The sequence below is a fragment of the Ovis aries genome, chromosome 1 (genome assembly GCF_016772045.2).
Source record: "Ovis aries strain OAR_USU_Benz2616 breed Rambouillet chromosome 1, ARS-UI_Ramb_v3.0, whole genome shotgun sequence".
Classification (NCBI taxonomy): Eukaryota; Metazoa; Chordata; class Mammalia; order Artiodactyla; family Bovidae; genus Ovis; species Ovis aries.
The window spans coordinates 70,049,621-70,073,474 of NC_056054.1; the positions used below are offsets into that span (position 1 = coordinate 70,049,621).

The window sequence follows — 23,854 nt, forward strand, 5'->3', positions numbered from 1 at the left end:
TAAAGAGAAAACCATAATCCAAGAAGATAGGTACACCCCAGTGTTCACTGCAGCACTATTCACAGCAGCCGAGACATGAAAGCAACCTAAATGTCTATTGACAAGGAAAGGATAAAGCAGGCGTGGCACGCATACAGTGGAGTATTACTCAGCCATAAAAACAATGAACTAATGCCATTTGCAGCAACATGGATGGACCCAGAGACTATCATACTAAGTGCATTAAGTCAGAGAAAGACAAGTACTATACGGTATAATTTACATGTGGAATCAAAAAGAAGTGATACAAGTGAACTTGCTTACAAAGCAGAAACAGTCTTACAGATATCAAAAACAAACTTATGGTTACCAAAGGGGAAATGAGAGGGAGAGATAAATCAGAACGATGAAGTGAACATGCCCACACTACTATATATGATAGATAACCAACAAGGAACACTCTATAGCACAGTGAACTCTATTCAGTATTCTGTGATACCCTCTAAGAGAAAAGAATCTAAAAGAATGAATATATGTATATGTAGTATATGTAGAACTGAATCAACACAATATTGTAAACCAACTATGTGCCAATAAATTTAAAATTAAAAAAGAAGAAACATTAAAGACACCATAAAGAAATATTAACATTCTTTAAGAGAAAGTTCTATGATAAAAATAATTCAGGCTTTGGATATGGACAGACTTGGATTTGAATCCAAGCTCTGCTCCTTACTAGTTATATAACTATGAGAGATCTTATTGTGATTAGGGTGTGCACAGAACTTTGAAGTCATTTTTTCCCACTTAGCATGGCCTGAGGTGGTATGGTACCTACTGCCTATGAGAAGATGGGCAGTCTATTTTTTTAAAATGGCTCTATTTTAAAATGAATTAAAAGCTTAAAATACCAAAATATTTTTAAAATAACAAGGCACTTCTGTCATTGTGTCTCCTTGATATTGCCCCAAGACAAGGAAAAAAAAAAAGGATGGGAATGCCCTGGTCATCCAGTGGTTAGGACTCTGCTCTCACTGTCACAGGCCTGGGTTCAATCCCTGGTCAAAGAACTAAGATTCTACAAGCTGTGTGTTGTGACAAAAGAAAGAAAGAAAGAAAGAAACAAAATCCTTTGACAAGATAAGGTACCAATGTAACCCTGCTACTGCTGCTGCTAAGTCGCTTCAGTCGTGTCCGACTCTGTGTGACCCCATGGACGGAAGCCCACCAGGCTCCCCCGTCCCTGGGATTCTCCAGGCAAGAACACTGGAGTGGGTTGCCATTTCCTTCTCCAATGCATGAAAGCGAAAAGTCAAAGTGAAGTCGCTCAGTTGTGTCCGACTCCTAGCGACCCCATGGACTGCAGCCCACCAGGCTCCTCCGTCCATGGGACTTTCCAGGCAAGAGTACTGGAGTGGGGTGCCATTGCCTTCTCTGAATGTAACCTTAAGGCACAATAAATGAGGATGGCCTGCCAAATACAGTAAAAATTACACCAGAGTACAGAAGGATGCTGAGATTAAATACCTGCTGTGACCTCACTTCTCAAAGCTGGGAGAGCACTGACTACATGGTATACCTGAGGGACAGACCCATCTCTCTGGTTTGCAATGAAAGTTTAGGGGGCACAAGCGGTGAGAACTTCCCAGGACTGTATTTGGCATCATGAAGTAGCAGGGGAAGGCAGTGTGTGTGTGTGCTCAGTCATGCCCTACTCTTTGCAACCCTGCAGCCTTCCAGGCTCCTCTGTCCATGGAATTTCCCAGGCAAGAATACTGGAGTGGGTTGCCATTTACTTCTCCAGGGGATCGTCCTGATCCAGAGATCAAACCTATGTCTCCTGCATTGGCAGGCAAATTCTTTACCACTGAGCCACCAGGGCAAGGCAGCACTGATTAATAAAATCCTTAAAAATCTTATCTATGTTGGAGGCAGTCTGTAAATAAAATAAGGGTTGGGAGAGACTATATTATGAGCATCTCTGTAGTTGCTGAGGAGAGAGATAGGCTAAAGCAATCTGTGTATCTCCGTCTCTCTGTCTCATCTTTTCTTTTTCTTTTAACACACACACACAAATTCTGGGCCACAGGAGTTTCACCACTCGCTCATTTCACTGCCCCAGTTGCTTCCTACAAATAGCTGGTTAAAGAACTCCTTTCATTCAGTAATGAGTAATACTCAAAACAAGCTGGAGATCTATACAGCAAATCTATAAGGAAAAGGAAGAAAGGAATAGGAAGAGGACATCTCAAACAAAAATTTTTTTCCAGAAGAATATTGCCATGAAGCACAGCAAACATACTGCTATGAATTCAAAAGACTTAATGAAACAGTTTAAGACTTCAAAGCAGGAGACATAATGATGAGACAAAAGAACTGAATTTAAATGAAGCAAACAGAAAAAAAATCACAGAAATTAAAGACATAGTATGAATGGGTAAAAGCATGGGAAGACAAAAATAACAATATAGAAAGACTTATGAGGGCTAGGTTGAGAAAAGTGAGCAAAGTAAGATGGAAATTTAAAAAGAACTAAAAAGAATTTGAGCTAAAATTATAGATATAGAAGACAAAGGATACCCAGCATATCCATATATGGAAGAACAGAATACATGGAAAAGAAAAAAATAATCAAGGTAGAATTCAACAGAACTTCATATAAGTGAAAGAAGTCTTTAATGTACAGATTGAGAGGACTCACAGTGTCCCAAGGAAACTGACACAGAATGATCCCTGTGACAGATCCCATTGAATTTTACTGGACTTGAAAAAGTAATCCTTTGAGCAAACAGGCAAAAGATCAAGAAATATTTAAGGGAAAATAAATCAGATTGGACTTGAATTTCTCAACAGCCATCTTCAAAGGTACTGCAGTGCCAGCAAAGTTCGAGAAAGAAGTGTGACTTGCTTGTGTCCTAATTTCCTTTTCTGTAAAAGGAGATGTAAATACTGCTTGACTTATAGCACTATTATGAGCTATAATCATTTAATGAGGAGGGATCACCTGTGATTTTAATAAGTGCTCAATAATAGCGCTTCTTATTTTCCATAACCAAACTCTTTCAAGTAAAAGGCATCAAATGTTTTTGAATATGTTAAGGATCAGGAGATATAATTCCCATTCGCATCTCTTGAAGAACGATTAGAGAATGAATTTGAGGCAACCAAGAGATGAACACAGAAATTGCGCGTGGAAGCCAGCTGAAATGTAGGACTGGGATGAAAACAACCCTGAGAATCTATTTCATAATAACTGATAAAACAGTATGACGTAGTTCCTAGATGCTTACCATGTATCAGGCACTGTTCCAGTGCCATACTTTTATTATGACAACAGCCCTGTGAGGTAGAACCTATTGGTATCACCACTGTAAAAATAAGGAAACAGAAACAGCACTTGCTCAAGCTACAAAATGATAAAGCCAAGATTTCAACCTAAGCAGTCTGGTTCCAGAGCTCCTTCTCTTAATCACTACTCTATATCATTCAGAGTGTTAATATAAACTATACCAGTAAAAGTAATATGATTAACAAAACCAAGAAGGGGAGATGTAAGAAGATGAGAGGTGGCAAAAAGGATGTTGATTTCCTTATCTTTAATATCCAAGGTCAAAAGACATTATTTATTTCTTATAAATCAAATAATAGAGACAGAGTATATTCAAAAGTATAGAGATGATGTTTTGAAGAACTAATAATAATGTATTCATTAAAATGAGGTAGAATAAAGGAGATGGGATGGATAGAAGTATAATAATTTTGTCACTGCTTGTAATGGGGAATAAATAGATGTGGCCTAAAGCAATAGAGAATAAAATATATTTTTAAAAGTTATAGTATAAGGCTAACCAATAAAGAGCTAAAACCAGAATACAAACCGTCCTAAATTATCAAAAGGAACAAAAGCATAAAACAAATATATAACCTCTAGAGAAAGATACAAACCAACCCTTAAAAACAAAAAGTAGGTCATAAAATGTGATATAGAACTAAGACATTACTATAAATGTCGATGGGATAAGCTTACCTATTGCAATAAAAATATCTTTAGAAAATAGACAATATAAAAAAAGTCAAAAAAAAAAATATGGTACAGGTACACCAGCCAAACACAAAGAAAAAAGTTAAGCTACAATCTTATACCAGAGGAGGTTGAATCCCCCTCTTTAGGTGAGGGAGCATTAAATAGGGCAAAAAAGAAAATGTTAGAGTTTTTCGAATGTTAAAACATATAATCCACAATGATGATATTACAATACTAACACTTTAATTAGAGTATAAAACTGATTTACAATGTTGTTAGTCTCTGCTGTAGTGAAGTGAATCAGCTCTATGTATGCGACATACACCCTCTCCCTCACAGTCCTCCCCCTTCCTGAACTGCTATAAAGTAAATCAAGTAACGTTAAAATTAATTACATGAAATATATAAGAAATAGAAAAAGAAATAAAGAGAAAACCATTATAAGTAGGAGACCCTATTTCACTTTTCTTAGTCCGTGACAGATGAAAAAAGTTTACAAAAAAAGACACAGAAGAACTCAATAATCTGGCTAATAAGGTACATCTAATTGCCCTGAGAACAGACTTTTTCAAATGCCCATGCCAACATCTACAAAATTAGATCAAAAGCTCTACACATTCCACTAAATAGACATAGCAGAAAGCAGTATTCTCCAGTCACAATATGATAAGAAATTTGAAATTAACAAAAAAATCTACCTGGAAAATTTGAAATATTCTTTTAATTCTTGACTCAAAGAGAAAGCCTAAATTGAAATTTTAAGCATCTGGGAAATAATAATAATACATTTTAAAAAATATCAGAAACTATAGCCAAAACCAATGATAAAATTGAAAAAATGATTCAGAGAAGAATACAGTCTTCAGTTCAGTCAGTTCAGTCACTCAGTTGTGTCTGACTCTGCGACCCTATGGACTACAGCACGCCAGGCCTCCCTGTCCATTACCAACTCCCGGCGTTTACAAAAACTCACGTCCATTGAGTCGGTGATGCCATCCAACCATTTCATCCTCTGTCATCCCCTTCTCCTCCCACTTTCAATCTTTCCGAGCATCAGGGCATTTTCAAATGAGTCAGTTCTTTGCATCAGGTGGCCAAAGTATTGGAGTTTCAGCTTCAACATTAGTCCTTCCAATGAATATTCAGCACTGATTTCCTTTAAGGTGGACTGGTTGGATCTCCTTGCAGTCCAAGGACTCTCAAGAGTCTTCTCCAGCACCACAGTTCAAAAGCATCAATTCTTCGGCGCTCAGCTTTCTTTATAGTCCAGCTGTCACATCCATACATGACACTGGAAAAACCATAGCCATGACTAGACAGACCTTTGTTGGCAAAGTAATGTCTCTGCTTTTGAATATGCTGTCTAGGTTAGTCATAGATTTTCTTCCAAGGAGCAAGTGTCTTTTAATTTCATGACTGCAGTCACCATCTGCAGTGATTTTGGAGCCCAGAAAAATAAAGTCTGCCACTGTTTCCATTGTTTCCCCATCTATTTGCCATGAAGTGATGGGACCAGATGCCATGATCTTAGTTTTCCAAATGTTGAGTGTTAAGCCAACTTTTTCACTCTCCTCTTTCACTTTCATCAAGAGGCTCTTTAGTTCTTCTTTGTTTTCTGCCTTAAGTCTGGTCATTCGCATATCTGAGGTTATTGATATTTTTCCTGGCAATCTTGATTCCAGCTTGTGCTTCTTCCAGCCCAGCATTTCCCATGATGTACCCTGCATATAACTTAAATAAGCAGGGTGACAATATACAGCCTTGACATACTCTTTTCCTGATTTCGAACCAGTCTGTTGTTCCATGTCCAGTTCTAACTGTTGCTTCTTGACCTGCATACAGATTTCTCAGGAGGCACATCAGGTGGTCTGGTATTGAAGAATTTTCCACAGTTTGTTGTGATCCACACAGTCAAAGGCTTTGGCATAGTCAATAAAGCAGAAGTAGATGTTTTTCTGGAACTCTCTTGCTTTTTCAATGATCCAACAGATGTTGACAATTTGATCTCTGGTTCCTCTGACTTTTCTAAATCCAGCTTGAACATCTGGAAGTTCATGGTTCACGTACTGTTGAAGCCTGACGTGGAGAATTTTGAGCATTACTTTGCTAGCGTGTGACATGAGTTCAATTGTGCGGTAGTTTGAGCATTCTTTGGCATTGCCTTTCTTAGGGATTAGAATGAAAACTGACCTTTTCTAGTCCTGTGGCCACTGCTGAGTTTTCCAAATTTGCTGGTACACTGAGTGCAGCACTTTCACAGTATCATCTTTTAGGATTTGAAATAGCTCAACTGGAATTCCATCACCTCCACTAGCTTTGTTTGTAGTGATATTCCACCATCGTGGATACAATCACACCACTGTGATTATCTGGGTCATGTAGATCTTTTTTGTACAGTTCCTCTGTGTATTCTTGCCACCTCTTCTTAATATCTTCGGCTTCTGTTAGGTCCATTACCATTTCTGTCCTTTATTGTGCCCATCTTTGCGTGAAGAGTTCCCTTGGTATCTAATTTTCTTGTAGAGATCTCTAGTCTTTCTCATTCTATTGTTTTCCTCTATGTCTTTGCACTGATCACTGAGGAAGGCTTTCTTATCTCTCCTTGCAATTCTTTGGAACTCTGCATTCAAATGGGTATATCTTTCCTTTTCTTCTTTGCCTTTTGCTTCTCTTTTTTTCATAGCTATTTGTATGGCCTCCTCAGACAACCATTTTGCCTTTTCGCTTTTCTTTCTCTTGGGAATGGTCTTGATCACTGCCTCCTGTACAATGTCATGAACCTCCGTCCATAGTTCTTCAGGCACCGTCTATCAGATCTAATCCTTTGAATCTATTTGTCACTTGCATCATATAATCGTAAGTGATTTGATTTAGGTCAAATGGTCTAGTGGTTTCCCTACTTTCTTCGATTTATGTCTGAATTTGGCAATAAGGAGTTCATGGTCTGAGCCACAATCAGTTCCCGGTCTTGTTTTTGCAGACTGTATAGAGCTTCTCCATCTTTGGCTGCAAAGAATATAATCAATCTGATTTTGGTGTTGAACATCTAGTGATGTCCATGTGTAGAGTCTTCTCTTGTGTTGTTGGAAGAGAGTGTTTGCTATGACCAGTGCATTCTCTTGGCAAAACTCTGCTGCTGCTGCTGCTAAGTTGCTTCAGTCATGTCTGACTCTGTGGGACCCCACAGATGGCAGCCCACCAGGCTCCCCTGTCCCTGGGATTTTCCAGGCAAGAGTACTGGAGTGGGGTGCCATCGCCTTCTCCGTGGCAAACTCTATGCAGTTTTAATTACATTAATAAACAACACAGAACAAATGAATTAAAAAATCTAAAGAATGCATTAACCAATATAAAATAAAGACAAGACTATGGCTGAAAGTGAAAGTGAAGTCGCTCAGTTGTGTCCGACTCTTTGTGACCCCATGAAGTGTAGCCTATCAGGCTCCTCCGTCCATGGGATTTTCCAGGTAAGAGTGTTGGAGTGGATTGCCCAGGGGATCTTCCCGACCCAGGAATCAAACCCAGGTCTCCTGCATTGCAGGCAGACACTTTACTGTCTGAGCCACCAGGGAAGTACATTCCTGTAACTGAGATAATTCCTCTGATCTTTATCTCCTAATGCCTACTTTAGATCTTCTTGCTCTTTCCTGGTTTCTGCAATTACCTTTTGTTTGCTCCTTCCCAGAATTTCCCGTCTGTCTGGTTCTCTTAGTCTGATGACATTATGCTGCTCACAGATCAGTCTTGCCCACTTCTAGCTCTTGGGATAAGGCAACCTATTAGAGGTTTGCAGTGACTGGATTTCCTCTTGTATGGGATTGGGGCTGAGGATGATTTCTTGAACCTTTCATTCTGGAGACATAAATTTTTTTTTACCATGGTGCTCAGCATGTACGGTTTAGTTCCCAACCAGGGATTGAACCGGTGCCCCTGCATTGGAAGCATGAGAACTCTTAACCACTGGACCCCCAGGGAAGTCCCTGGGGACATAAATTTTTCATGATCCCAAAGAAATAGCCAAAGCATAGTGGGTTTTGGTAATTACTCAATACTTGGAAAGGCCAGCACAGGCTCAGCAGACCTATTTGCTTTGAGAGTAAGGATAGCCCTAATAGAGATGAGAGCAGAGTTAAATGCAAACACCTAGAATCTGTTGCTCTTTAGCTATCACTAGCAGAAGCTCTTGGGTGAGCCCTTCACCATGCCTCCTTTCTCCTTTAGACCAGGTTGTAACCAAGAATATTAGGTTTCATCTTCATAGGAGAAGCAGTCTCAATACTTTCTCGTCCAGGTCAGCCTCTGGGGATTTTGAGGAAATGCAGAACCATCTGTTTGGTATCACATGGCCAGGAATTTCGTTGGCATGCTTTTTTCACTGAGGGAAAGGTGGTGGGAGTTATTGGGTGTGACTCAGGAGTGAAACCTGCTGCAGGTATAGTTTACGGTTTCTGAGGATTTTAGATCACAGAGACTATAGAGCTTATCTCTAAATGTGCAACTACTGAAGCTCTTGCACTCTAGAGCCTGGGCTCCACAAGAGAAAGTTAGTCACTCAGTCGTGTCCAACTCTTTGCAACCCCATGGACTATAGCCCACCAGGCTCCTCTGTCCATGAGATCCTCCAGGCAAGAATACTGGAGTGGGCTGCTATTCTCTTCTCCAAGGGATCTGCCCAACCCAGGGACTGAACCCAGGTCTCCCGCACTGCAGGCAGATTCTTTACTGTCTGAGCCACAACTGGGCCTGCCATAACAAGATAAGCCAATCGCAATTAGAAGCCTGCACACTGCAACAAAGACACAGCACAACCAAAAATAAATGAATAAATAAAATTTTAAAGATCTCTAAAAAAACAGGGCTTCCCTGATGGCTCAGTGGTAAAGAATCCACCTGCCAATGCAGGAGACATGGGTTCCATCCCTGGTCCCAGGAAGATCCCACATGCTGTGGAACAGCTAAGCCCGTGCACCACGACAGCTGAGCCTGTGCTCTAGAGCCCGGGAGTTGCAACTACGGAGCCTGAGGGCCCTGGAGCCCATGCTCCGCCACAAGAGAAGCCACCGCAGTGGGCAGCCGTGCACCGCAACTAGAGAGAAGGCCCTGCCACAACCGGAGAAACGCGCACGCAGCAACGAAGACCCAGCGCAGCCACACGTAATTAGACGCCATTATTTTAAAATCTATACAAATGAAGCGACTATGGCAAAGGGTTAAGGTCTGCTGTCTAGGTAGGAAGTGCACAGGTGTTTGTTGTTTTGTTTTCTATAGGTCAACATTGTTCTAAGAACTTTTCATGTTATATTTCTCTTCGATCCTCACAACCACCCTATGAAAGAGGTATTATCATTATTTCCATTTTACTGGTAAAGAAACTGAAGCAAGAGAGGTCACAAGAAGGTTAAGAAACTTGCAGAAATAAATCTGATGAAGAAAAAGAAGGCGTTAAGAAAATACCAGGCATGAAAGAGGGGATATCACCACATATTCTGCAGACATTAAAAACAGAGACTATTACAAATTTTATACCAAAAAAATGATGATTTTGTTTGAATATATACATTTTTAGAAAATGACAAAAGAAAAAAAAGAAACTTGCAGAGCACATTAGTGGTGGCGCTGGTCCAAACCCAGACAGTCTGCCTCCAGAGCCTGTGCTTTTAACCACCCAAGTAAAAGAACCAGAATTACTTATCCTGGAGGGCAACATTTAGAGCATGTTTAATAGTGATGGAGTTGCATGTCCATCCCCAGTGCTCCTGATAAATGCTCATGCCTTTTACACAGCAACTCAAAGCAAGGACACAACTTTCATATTTGTTTCCTTGGAACTTTGTGTATAATCAAATGCATATAAAAAGTTCTTACTGGAAGATGAATGGATTAAGAGTATTCTGGGTTTTATCTAGAAACAGGGCATTCTGCTATGAACAACTCCTGGAACAGGCCTAGGAGAGCTCCCTGCTTAACTAATCTTTGGCTCCTGCATCCTGAGGCACACTTTATCTGCAACTCCACCCCAGGTCAGGATTCAAAGTGGTTATTTCTACCACACCTGTCTTCCAGGGAACAATCCCAAGGCTGTATTATTTCCTTCCTGAGCTTATATTCCTGTTCTTTCTCTCCCTGTATTCCCAAGCCTAACTTCGTTTACGTGCACATTATCTTCCCTAATACAATGTGAGATGATTTGAAAGCACAGACAAGACAAGGTGGTCCTTGCCATCTCTGAACTTCCTTTTCCCTCTAGCACATAGCACAGAGGTGGGAATTGCTTAAGTGTCTAATAAATGCTTATTAACCAGCATAAAAACATAGAGCTTTTGATTTTAAAACCTCATTGAGGATAAAATGCATGCTTTCTCATAATATTTAAAACACTAAAGAAAAAAAAAAAAGAAACAAACCAGTATCTTATTAGTAAACTGTAAAACAGTGAAGACATTCAGCGGGCATTCAGCTACAAGAATCACATTCTTGTTTTAAGCAAAGGCACCAAGCCAAGCCTGCATCAAAGGGGTAGTCACAAAGAACAGGCTCTTCAACTTGTGGCTTCCATCACAAACTAAAAGCAAATTTCCCACATGCTTTTATGAAAAGGATGGCCAGCCACATATTGTTCTGTTTTTCGTTTTGTCTTGTTTTCAGCCTCAGCCATACACACAAACTAGAATCACTGTCAGTAATCTGATCTTCTAACTAAAAAGACACAGAGACTACAGAGAATGTTCAACTTTATACGATACTTAACAGAAAACATCAAAGGCTTTATTTAACTATGAGGATTTTACTATTCACCCCTTTTGCTTGCACATACCTCATGGTACCAGAAGATGGCACTCTTCACCTAAATTTGATGAAACCCATTTGTGCTGACAATAACTTCACGAACTATGGAAACTGTACCACAAGAGGCGGTAACAATGAACAGCTGTATAGTACTAAGTTTCAAATGATTTTCTAAGATCCACATTCTAAAAATGTATTTCAGACAATTATCAATTTCTCCTTACTTAGGAAGAAGCACAATAGTTGGGTTCTTAATTCCTGAAAATTCTCTTGAGTCTCTAGTCAGCGCCCTTGCCCATTGCCTACATCAGCTATTTTAAAGCAACTTCACCATTCTCTGCATTCTCACCGTATCGTCAACCTCTCACTCTTTCTCCTGACTTCTCTCAGACATTAACAGTGCTCATCACTCTTTCTCTCTCCTTTCACACACTCACACACACGCACGCATCCTCTCCACTCTTCCCTTCCCTTCTGCTATCATGTACTTCACCTGCAGCATACAGTGTGCTATGTGGGCCTGTTTATGGTCCAGGCGCCTCTAATACCCCAGTCAGGAACGCACAGGTGCTTGACTGGTGCTCTAATAAGGCAGCAAGGAAGCCCATGCTCCAGAGGCTGTGAGGGCTTCTGTTTTCTGTATCTTGATAAAGATTGGTCCATCTCTGCTGCTGCTGCTGCGATATGGTTAATTAGCAAATTAGGGTTTTACAAGTGAAACTTGTGGCGTGTGAAGGTAGAAATGAGCTATCGCTGGTGAAATTGAGAGATGTGTGTTGGCTAAAATATAAGATACTCCTACTCTTTCATAGAGAGGGAATGTTATAAGAACCAGTAGAAGTCATACTGTTGTCTTTAGGGAGGCACCTAGAGCTAAGTTCTCAACCTGTAGGGACCTTGAGCTCACCTGATCTTGTTAGAACAGACAGCTGGAGTGCACTCTCAGAGTTTCTGAATCATTAGGTTTTAGGTGGGGCTGCAGTTTTACATTTGTAGCAAGTCTCCAGGTGATACTAATGCCGCTGCTAATCAAAGAGACCACGTTTTGAGAATCACTGGTTCAGAATTTCTAGTTTCTTAAGGCTAATTATAAGCATAACAGGAGCCTGCCTCTGAAATCTTTCATGAAAGTTCACTGAGCAATTAAAAGGCCAGAGTTAGAACTTTAATGGGTTTGTTGTTGTTACTGTTTGGTCGGTAAGTTTTGTCCAACTGTTTGGCAACCCCACAGACTGCAGCCTACCAGGCTCTGCTGTCTATGGGATTCTCCAGGCAAGAATACTGGAGTGGGTTGCCCTTTCCTTCTCTTGGGTATCTTCCTAGGCCAGGGATTGAACCTGTGTCTCCAGCTTGGCAGGAAGATTACTTTATCACTGAGCCACCTGATACAGACTGATTATATGAAATGTTTTATGACTGCTTATAAATAAATATGTGCTGAATAAATGCCTGTGTATATAGTAGAAATCATTTTCATTATAACCTAGTAAAAAGGTTGTGTGGCAATAGTTCATACTTACCTATATCAAAATTTTCTGTGGCTACCATTATCTTTCAAAATAGAATCTAAGGAAGTGTGCATGCCCAACCTGGGGTAGGTGAGTTTAAGTCAATTTCCCGGCCAAAAGGTGGAGGCAGCCCAAGAATCCACGGGTGGGTGGATGGATGAATGGATAAACAAAATGTGTTATATACATAGAATGGAATATTATTCAGCCTTAAAAAGGAAGCAGATTCTAACATATGCCACAACATGGATGAACCTTCAAGATATTATGCTAAGTGAAAGAAGCCAGTCACAAAAAGACGAACACAGCTGATCCTTGAACAATACGGGGGTTAAGGGCACTGATCCCCTCCCCAGTACAAAATCTGGGTATAACTTTACAGTCAGCTGTCTGTATCCATGGTCCTTAATCCACAGATTCAACCAACTGCAAGTCATATAATACTGTAGTATGTATTTAGTGAAAAGAATCCACCATAAGTCAACCCATGCAGTTCAAATCCATGCGGTTCAAGTGTAACTATACTGTGCTATTCCACTTACATGAGATCTTTAAAGCAGTCAAACTCACAGAAACAGAAGGTAGAATGGTGGTTGCTAAGGGCTTGAAAGTGAAAGCAGTTCAGTTGCATCAGACTTTTGTGACCCCATGGGCTGTAGCCCACCGGGCTCCCCTGTTCACGGAATTCTCCAGGCAAGAATACTGGGCGTGGGTTGCCATTCCCTTCTCCAGGGGACATTCCTGACCCAGAGATCAAACCCAGGTCTCTCTCATTGTACGCAGATTCTTTACTATCTAAGCCAGCAGGGAAGCCCAAGAATATTGGAGTGGGGAGCCTATCCCTTCTCCAGGGGAACTTCCCAACCCAGGGATCGAACCATGGTCTTCTGCACTGCAGGTAGATTCTTTACTAGCTGAGCCACCAAGGCCTTGGGAGGAGGGAAAAATGGAAAGTTGCCGTTTAAGGGGTATGGAGTTTCAGTTTTGCAAGATGAAAAAGTTACGGAGACTGGATGCAAAACAATGTGAATAAACTTAACACTACTGAACTGTACATTTAAAACAGTGAACGTGTGCTAGGGAAAATAGTAGGCTAGCTCCTCAAGAGATTAAAGCCAGAACTAGCAGGTGATCCAGCAATATCAAATCTGGGTATTACATCCAAAGGAAACAGAATCATTATTTCAAAGAGACAGCTACACTTCCACATTCACTGCAGTCTTATTCACAGTAGCCAAGGTTATAGGAATGACTTAAGAGTCCATGGACAGAGGAATGGATTAAGAAAATGCGGTATATGGGTACAATGAAATATTATTCAGCCTGTCATTTGCAATAACATGAACAAACCTGCAGGATATTATGCTACAAGAAATAAGCCACAGAGGGAAACACAAATACTGGATGGTATCACTCCTGAGTGAAATATGAAAACAAATAAAATAAAAGATCATAGAAGCAAGAGAGTGGGGAAGTGGTTGCCAAAGGCTGAGAGGGTGGGGAAATAAGAAGAGGATAGTAAAGGGTACAGACTTGCAGTTATAAAATGAAGACCGTCTAAGGATCTAACATAACATGGTGACTACAGGTCCAACTATAACACTGTGTTGTATAATTCAGATCTGCTAAGAGAGTAGAACTTAATTGTTCTCACATACACCAAAAGAGTAAATATGTTAGGTAATGAATGTGATAACTAACTCGAGGGGGGATCTTTTCATAGTGTGTATGTATGTCAAATCACCAGATACTTGATTTTCTTTCGCCACATACTTTTTAACTATCTTACAATTTTATTTGTCAATTATACCTCAATAAAGTGAAGACAAAAAGTAATAACAAACTAAAAAGAAAACATGGTTAACACAGTAAATGTTATGTGGATTTTATCATAATTAAAAAAAACTAAAACCAAAGCAAACTCAAACCAACAAATTCCCAGCACAGTTTCTAGAAACAGTAGTATTTAAACTTGGTATCGACACTTCTTTCCTCCCATTCAAATTTGATCCAATGTATTTTGGCTTTGAAGCCCTTGGATCCTATTAGACTTTGAAAATACTTATAACACATTTGACTATGAATTCTGAATTATAACCTTCAGTCCTTTCTCATCATCATAAATATTGTTGTTTTTCCAGGGTTTTGTTCTACTTTCTTTGGGTTCTCTGTACGTTATCATGGTAACATTTATTCCCATGCCTCTAACAAATCTCTGTCCTTACACAGGTCTTTCTCCTGAATTAAATATCTAAGTGCTTTTTGGACATCTCCAATCTCCATTTGGGTCACTTACATGTACTTTATATTTAACCTTCACAAAACCGAATTCACCATCGCGTGCCTTCTTCTCCCTGAGGGTCATTCTCCTTTATTCCCTACCTCATTGAAAGGTGCCATCATCCACTCAGGCATCCAAGAGGGGGAACAAAGAGTTGTCCTAACCGCCTCCTTCTTCCTAATCCTCCCATGTTCAGCTCATCACCACGTGCTGGCGGTCAAATTATTTCCTTGATGTACTTTGAAGCAATTTCTTCCCCTCCACTCCCACTGCCAAGGCTGCGGGTTAAACTCTCACTGCTCTGGGCCTGCACAACAACAACCATAAAACTGGTCTCCCTGTGTGTGACAGTCTCCTACCCGACCCAATCTCTGCCACAAACAGTGACACTCATCTGACACATAAATCTAATCACTCACTTCCCTGTCTAAAACCTTCTATTGATTCTCTGCTACCCTTAACACAACACGCATAGTTCTCTGAATTTGACTCTGCTAACTTGACCTCTATAAACTGCTCCCCATGTGCTCTGCTCTAGCCAGGCTGTTTCTGGAATGCAGCATTCATTCATATCTTTGTAGCTTTGCACACGCCTTTTTCTGCCTGCACTGCTCAATCTTCAAAATTCAGTCCAGATATAACCTCTTCTAGAAAGTCTTCTGGAACCTTCTCAGGATTACTCAATGAAAAAATATATTGCATGGGACATATACTAAAAAATTATTAGCTATTCACTGGTAATATTGGGGACATACACTAAAAACACATTCTTTTGAAGTCAAATTTAACTGGGTATACTGTTTTCTTTTTCCTGTTTTGTTTCATAAATCTAGCAACCCTTCTTCCAGTCTCAATTACGTTGCTGTTGTGTTGTTGTTTAATCGCTAAATTGTGTCTGACTCTTTTGTGACCCCATGAACTGTAGCCTGCCAGGCTCCTCTGTCCATGGGATTTCCCAGGCAAGAATACTGGAGTGGGTTGCCATTTCCTTCTCCAGGGGATCTTCCTGATCCAGGGATCAAACCCATGTCTCTTGTGTCTCCTGCTTGGCAGGCAGGTTTTTTTACCACTGAACCAAGTGGGAAGCTCTTCTGGGGCTTATGTCTGTTAAGATTTGAAATAAACTTGTTTAGTAAATATTTTCCTGTAAGTTTGCAAATAGATTGGGAACCTAACTCAAGTTGGCATAAAGGAAAGCCACACTTTTAAAAGGAAAAAATTAAGCTTGTACTTTAAAAGCAGTATGTTCCAAGTGAATTGGTTCTAAAAAATATAGGATAAGAGCATAAAGTGAACCTCTAGAACCAAACAATAATTGATTCTGAGCAAATGAAAGCTCAATGAAACCATTAGTTATGTACCGCTATCTTACTGAAAACATGGTTCTAAATATCTTGAATTTAGTACATGTTAAGCAATACTTGAACCATGAACTTCCAGATGTTCAGGCTGGTTTTAGAAAAGGCAGAGGAACTGGAGATCAAATGGCCAACATCTGCTGGATCATCGAAAAGCAAAAGAGTTCCAGAAAAACATCTATTTCTGCTTTATTGACTATGCCAAAGCCTTTGACTATGTGGATCACAACAAACTGTGCAAAATTCTGAAAAAGATGAGAACACCAGACCACTTGACCTGCCTCTTGAGAAACCTGTATGTAGGTCAGGAAGCAACAGTTAGAACTGGACATGGAACAACAGACTGGTTCCAAATAGGAAAAGGAGTACGTCAAGGCTGTATATTGTCACCTTGCTTATTTAACTTCTATGGAGAGTACATCATGAGAAACGCTGGGCTGGAGGGAAGCACAAGCTGGAATCAAGATTGCCGGGAGAAATATCAATAACCTCAGATATGCAGATGACACCACTCTTATGGCAGAAAGTGAAGAAGAACTAAAGAGCCTCTTGATGAAAGAGGAGAGTGAAAAAGTTGGCTTAAAGCCCAACATTCAGGAAACGAAGATCATGGCATCCAGTCCCATCACTTCATGGCAAATAGATGGAGAAACAGTGGAAACAGTGGTTGACTTTATTTTTCTGGGCTCCAAAATCACCACAGAGGGTGACTGCAGCCATGAAATTAAAGATGCTTACTCCTTGGAAGGAAAGTTATGACCAACCTAGACAGCACATTAAAAAGCAGAGACATTACTTTGTCAACAAAGGTATGTCTAGTCAAGGCTATGGTTTTTCCAGTGGTCATGTATGGCTGTGTGAGTTGGACTATAAAGAAAGCTGAGCGCTGAAGAATTGATGCTTTTGAACTGAGGGTTGGAGAAGACTCTTGTAAGTACCTTGGACTGCAAGGAGATCCAACCAGTCCATCCTAAAGGAGATCAGTCCTGGATGTTCATTGGAAGGACTGATGTTGAAGCTGAAACTCCAGTACTTTAGACACCTGATGTGAAGAGCTGACTCATTTGAAAAGACCCTGATGCTGGGAAAGATTGAAGGCAGGAAGAGAAGGGGACGACAGAGGATGAGATGGTTGGATGGCATCACCGACTCGATGGACATGGATTTGGGTGGACTCCGGGAGTTGGTGATGGACAGGGAGGCCAGGTGTGCTGTGGTTCATGGGGTCACAAAGAGTCGGACACGACTGAGCAACTGAACTGAACTGAACTGAACCTAGTGGTTTTAAGCAACAAACCATTATCTTTAGAAATTAAATCTTAAGAGACTGTAATAAAATCTACAGGCTCTTTCATCTTTTAATGCTTACATTTTAAAGCATTTGCTCATATAATAGTCACAAAGGTTCACCAGAATGTGTCACAGGGAATGATTCCTCATTATTTGCTGAGGTAGAGCCTTAGAACAAACACTCTTGATCATGGAGGAACATGCCAGAAATTTCAATATTAAAGTTGTTCTGAAAAACCTATAGAAGGAAGATTTCTCTCTCTCCTCTATCATTCTTTTTTCTTTTCTAAAGAACCCAGCAAACCAGAGTCAAACTGTATAAACATTCTTTATGGTTAGGCACAAAGTAGGATTTTGCTGAAATAACAAGTGAATTAGTGATAGCTACAATAAGAGAAATCTGTATGCAGGTCAGGAAGCAACAGTTCGAACTGGACATGGAACAACAGATTGGTTCCAAATAGGAAAAGGAGTATGTCAAGCCTGTATATTGTCACCCTGCTTATTTAACTTCTATGCAGAGTACATCATGAGAAACACTGGACTGGAAGGAACACAAGCTGGAATCAAGATTGCCGGGAGAAATATCAATAACCTCAGATATGCAGATGACACCACACTTATGGCAGAAAGCGAAGAGGAACTAAAAAGCCTCTTGATGAAAGTGAAAGAGGAGAGTGAAAAAGTTGGCTTAAAGCTCAACATTCAGAAAATGAAGATCATGGCATCCGGTCCCATCACTTCATGGGAAATAGATGGGAAACAGTGGAAACAGTGTCAGACTTTATTTTGGGGGGCTCCAAAATCACTGCAGATGGTGACTGCAGCCATGAAATTAAAAGACGCTTACTCCTTGGAAGAAAAGTTATGACCAACCGAGACAGCATATTCAAAAGCAGAGACATTACTTTGCCGACTAAGGTCCGTCTAGTCAAGGCTATGGTTTTTCCAGTAGTCATGTATGGATGTGAGAGTTGGACTGTGAAGAAGGCTGAGCACCGAAGAACTGATGCTTTTAACTGTGGTGTTGGAGAAGACTCTTGAGAGTCCCTTGGACTGCAAGGAAATCCAACCAGTCCATTCTGAAGGAGATCAGCCCTGGGATTTCTTTGGAAGGAGTGATGCTAAAGCTGAAACTCCAGTACTTTGGCCACCTCATGCGAAGAGTTGACTCATTGGAAAAGACTGATGCTGGGAGGGATTGGGGGCAGGAGGAGAAGGGGACGACAGAGGATGAGATGGCTGGATGGCATCACTGACTCGATGGACGTGAGTCTGAGTGAACTCCGGGAGTTGGTGATGGACAGGGAGGCCTGGCGTGCTGCAATTCATCAGGTCACAAAGAGTCAGACACCACTGAGCGACTGAACTGAACTGAACTGAACGATCAGAGAAAATGTATAACATATTATAACTATCTTGGTGGAAAAAAGAAAAAGCATAACTGGGAAAAAAATGGATCCTTCCGAGCACATCTAATTAGGGTTAGTTACTGGTTGCCCTTAGTTTTAGTGAGAGCTGACTTTAAACAAAGAAGAACAGAACACAGGTCTTATTTCTTTACAATATCTTTTGACAAAAGTTATCCATTGGTTAGTGAAGAACATCTCAGGGCAGTAATACTAACATTCTCCAGTGATTTTCAATATTGAATTTATATGAAATGTTTAATGACTAAATTAGACTAATTCACGTATAGTACATAATGCATATGAAATACATAGCTGATTTGTTCAAAATTGTTTGTTTTTGAAATTTATTATAAAAAGATAAAAGAGGAAAATGTAATAATTTACAGGCAGCCAAAAGGCCCAATGACCAAGGCTGTGATTCACTGGCTACAGTATTATGAACTATACTCACCATCAAGTACATTATGTCCTCATGACTTATTTATTTTATAACTGGAAGTTTGGTACTTTTGATCCACTTCAGCAATTTCGCCCACCTTACACCCCCTCCTCTGTCAAAGACTAATATGTTCTCTGCATCTATGAGCTGGATTTTGTTGTTGTTATATTTTAGATTCCACATAAAAACATGATCATGTGGTATTTGTCTTTCTCATATCACCTAGCATAATGTCCCTGAGGTCCACCCATGTTAATCATAAATAATATTAATAAGTTTATATTAATAAAATTTAAAATAATAATCCCTTAATATGCATTTTTATTGGCTCTGATTCTCTGCTTGCACCTTGATTGATACAACTGATCATATAATGTCATGTACATACACCTGTTCGTGTATGTCTTATCTTCCTCCTACTACTACTACTACTACTAAGTCGCGTCAGTTGTGTCCGACTCTGTGCGACCCCATAGATGGCAGCCCACCAGGCTCTGCCGTCCCTGGGATTCTCCAGGCAAGAATACTGGAGTGGGTTGCCATTTCCTTCTCCAATGCATGAAAGTGAAAAGTCAAAGTGAAGTCGCTCAGTCATCTCCGACTCTTAGTGACCCCGTGGACTGTAGCCCACCAGGCTCCTCCATCCACGGGATTTTCCAGGCAAGAGTACTGCAGTGGGGTGCCATCGCCTTCTCCATCTTATCTTCCTAGTCATATTCAAAGGTATAAATGAGATACCTTTGTGTGTCAAGTGTTAAGTATTGTATTAAGCCTTTTAATACATGAACTCATTTTATCCTCAACCACCTGATGAGAATGTAGTATTATTAATCCCCATTTTATAGAGGCCAAATACTTTGCCTAACTTTTGCCTAGCTAAGGAATGGCAAAGCTGGAACTCAAACTTGAATTTCATTTATTCCAAAGCTGATGCACTTTACTAGAATAAATAGGAACCATTACACACAAATGGAAGGAAAGGGGAAAAGACAGAGATAGAGATACACAGAGAAAAAGAAAGCTATGTAAACTGAGACAGATCAGGATTCTTAAACGTAAGTAAACTGCTTATAACACTGTGTCAATCACCTGTTGTTCCCATCCTAGACAATATGCTCACCTTGGAGGCAATGCTCTAAGTAAGAGAGTCAGAGCAATCTTCTAAGGAAATTCTGAAGTACAAATTGTTACAGGGACAAACACTAGGGTACTTGCCCCAGGCCAAAGGAAATCAAGTTCTCTGTATTCAATAGATATGTCAAGATACTTCAGCTGCCCCAAAAATGTCTTTGTTTTTCATACTGTGGGATAAAATAAACATTTATTTTCAAACAAAACAAAAAATAGATACGTCAGAATATCGTTCAGCTTAATTGGTTAGATTCTACTTTATCCTCACAAAATCTGTGATGCAGGTAGGGCAGAAATATTTTCTGAGGCTTCCCTGGTAGCTCAGTGTTAAAGAATCTGCCTGCCAATGCAGGAAACACAGGTTTGATCCCTGGTCTGGGAAGATCCCACCTGCCGGAGCAACTAATCTCATGTGCCACAACTATTAATATTCAGCCTACGCTCTGAGTTCTCGAGAACTGCAACTACTGAGCCCACGGGCCACAACTACTGAAGTCCAAGAGCCTTAGAGCTCATTCTCCTCAACAAGAGAAGCCACCCAAGTGAGAAGCCTGCACACGGCAACAAAGAGAAGTTTCCGCTCGCTGTAACTACAAAAAGCCCACACTGTAACAAAAGCCAAAAATAAAATTTGCACCCAGCACAGCCAAAAATAATTTTTTAAAAAAAAATATTTTTCTCACCTATACAATGGAATTAATAGCTAGTCAATAAAATGAAGTCATTTATTCAAAGTCATGCATCACAGGAAAGGGTAAGACTAGTTCTTTGAGTCCAGGCTAGTGTTTTCTCCAATAGACTAACATGTTATGGTTGAGCTACTTATAGTAAAGAAGCTCCTCATACTTTGTGTATTGTACCATTAGTATCCAAGGTTTGAAGATATACCAATATGACTAAAGTAATGAGACATTTTCACAAGTCACAGATGAAACCAGTCCTATTTTCCAAACTTGCTCTGTTCTTTGGACATTTGTACCCTGGTGGCTCAGATGGTAAAGCGTCTGCCTGCAATGCAGGAGACCTGGGTTTGATTCCTGGGTCGGAAAGATCCCCTGGAGAAGGAAATGGCAATCCACTCCAGCACTCTTGCCTGGAAAATCCCATGGACGGAGGAGCCTGATAGGCTACAGTCCATGGGGTCGCAAAGAGTCGGACATGACTGAGCGACTTCACTTTCTTTGACTTACTTCCTTTCTCATTTTAAATGCTTTTTGCCCCGATACACAGCTATTTCCTTCTCGTCAGGTTTCAATTTAAAATGCCCTCTTCTCAGGAAACCCTGTCCCAACCACTCTGGTCAAGATAGGATCCTTTGCCATTCTCTACTAAATACTGCTATTATATGCTTTCTCACTGCCCTTCTTAATATATGAAGTCAGTTATTTGTTTTTTGCTTTTATTATTCATATTCCACTTTAAGAATATAAGCTTCTTAAGACATGGACTCTGGTTATGACTATATCAACAATACTCAGAATAATGACTAACATACATATTAAATACGTATGTTTGAAAATACATATTAAATTATGGAAAATAAGAAAAAAACTAGAAAAAAGTTAAAAGCTAAACTGTCAACTTTCAAAGAAAGAAAAAAACCCTCATTATTAAACTTTAGCAAACAGTATTTATAGGGCTGCTTTTGGATCTTCTGTGTCTCTTTTTAATCTTCCTTAGTTCACTAAGACGAAACTGACTGAGGATTTTAAAGGAAATCTGTTCAGAGTTTATACACAAGGCACTGCAATCCTTTGCCAAGCATGTTTTCACTAAATGTGGTTTTGAGATAATGCAGTTTTATGTATGTATATCCCAAACTGAAAACCAGCCATCTTATTATATGCTCCGTTTCAGTTCATTCCACTTAAGAGAACAGTCTATGCCATAATACAAAGGGAGAGAGATAATCAGTTTAGACTCCACATTTCAAAACAGGAATTACTAAGACCAGACCAAGTATGTGTGGATAGTGCCATAATTTAGGAGAAGACCAGACAATTACTTAGGCAGCTATTGCAAACCTATAACCCGGGGGAAGCAAATTTAAAAGGAATTTCATTTCAAGCCAGTAAGAGCTAATTCAAACATTAAAAATAAGTATAGTCTGTGCAATATTAAACTTACATGAATATACATAGCCATGGTTTTTCCTCTAAACGTTCCTCCTTTTAGAGTCTGCATATTTGCATGAATGTTTTCCTATTCTTTTACTTTCAATCTATCTGCATCTTTATATTTTAGATGTGTATCTTATATAATTGCTTTTAAATTTTAACACAGTCTGACGATCTTTGTCTTTTAACTGAAGCATTTGGTCCCTTTATATTTAATTTAATTACCAACGTTTAGGTTTAGATATACTACAGTCAGTGCCATGCTAAGCCACTCATATTTGCTTTAGAAATGGAGTATTCATTCCCTCAGCTGCTGAGTACATAGGGAGTCAACAGGTCTCAGCTGAATCCTTCTTTGGGACTTGCCCTCAGCTGGAATACAGCCTTATCCAAGGTCATATCTGCTTTAAGGAAGTTGGGAGAGGATGGAGAATGGTATCCAATGATTAGTCAGGGAGAGGGGTATAAATGCCTGCATCTTTGCAAGTCCATCCCAGTTCCAGGTTCCCTGTAGAATCAACTGAGGCTTTTATTACCACTGCATTGCAGTTTAAATTTCTTCAGGTCTATCTTGCTTCTTCACTCCCTCACAGATGTTAATCTCAAAAGACCATCGCAACAAACTTCCTTTGGGCAAATCTTAGTCTCTGAGTCTGTTTCCCAGGGAATTTACTTTGTGATATCTATCATCTTATTATGTGTTTTCTACTTCTGCCTGTTATGTTTCTTTTTCTTGACCTTCTTGCTGTTTTTGGGACTGAGTATTATTTATCCCAATTTTCCTACATTAGTTTGGAAATGATGTGCTCTTTTTCTATTCTAGAGGGTATCCTAGAAACAGTAAAATACATAATTGAATTAGCAAGTCTAAAGTTAATTAATACTTTTCCCCTACTCTGCAATATGATAAGGATTTTAAACATTTTAACTCTGTTTACCCTTTTCGCTATTTATGTGTAATTGTTTTTTTGTCTTTCTTTTTTATGTTTTAAATTATGAAAGTATGAAAACACATTTATAGGAGACTGGAAACTTACAAAACAAGGTTACATATAGTTCCACTATGTATTACAATTATTTTTTTAAGCAGACAAATTAAGAGTTTTAGTTGGAGTTTCAATATCAAACTCTTAAAAATTAACAGAATGGATATACAGAGAAGTAGAATATAGTAAACCTGAAAAGCACTATGAACCAACTCAACATAATTAAGATTTATACAAATTTCACACAACGGTAGGATACAAAGTCTATTCAAGTTCCCACATTATAAACTAGGAGACACTGGAACATATCCAAGGACATAAAACAAGGCGCAAAAATTTCATGGTCTAAAGGTACTGAAATCATACAGAGTCTGTTCTCTTATCATTGTGAAATTATGTTAGAAATCAGTGTCAAAAGATATTTGAAAATAATCCATATCTTTTCAAGTGGAATGTGACATTTACCGAGAGAGTTCTTTGACTTAGCCACTGAAAGCCTCAATATTAGAAGACTGAAAAAAACAGAGTTATTGCAGAGAAGAA

At 39.6% G+C, this 23,854-nt stretch overlaps 1 protein-coding gene across 2 annotated transcripts in view; it reads right to left on the reverse strand.

Moving 5' to 3' along the window:
• DIPK1A (divergent protein kinase domain 1A) overlaps positions 1–23,854 on the reverse strand; it is a 124,244-nt gene that overhangs the window by 9,076 nt on the left and 91,314 nt on the right. The gene's annotated exons all lie outside the window — the stretch shown is intronic.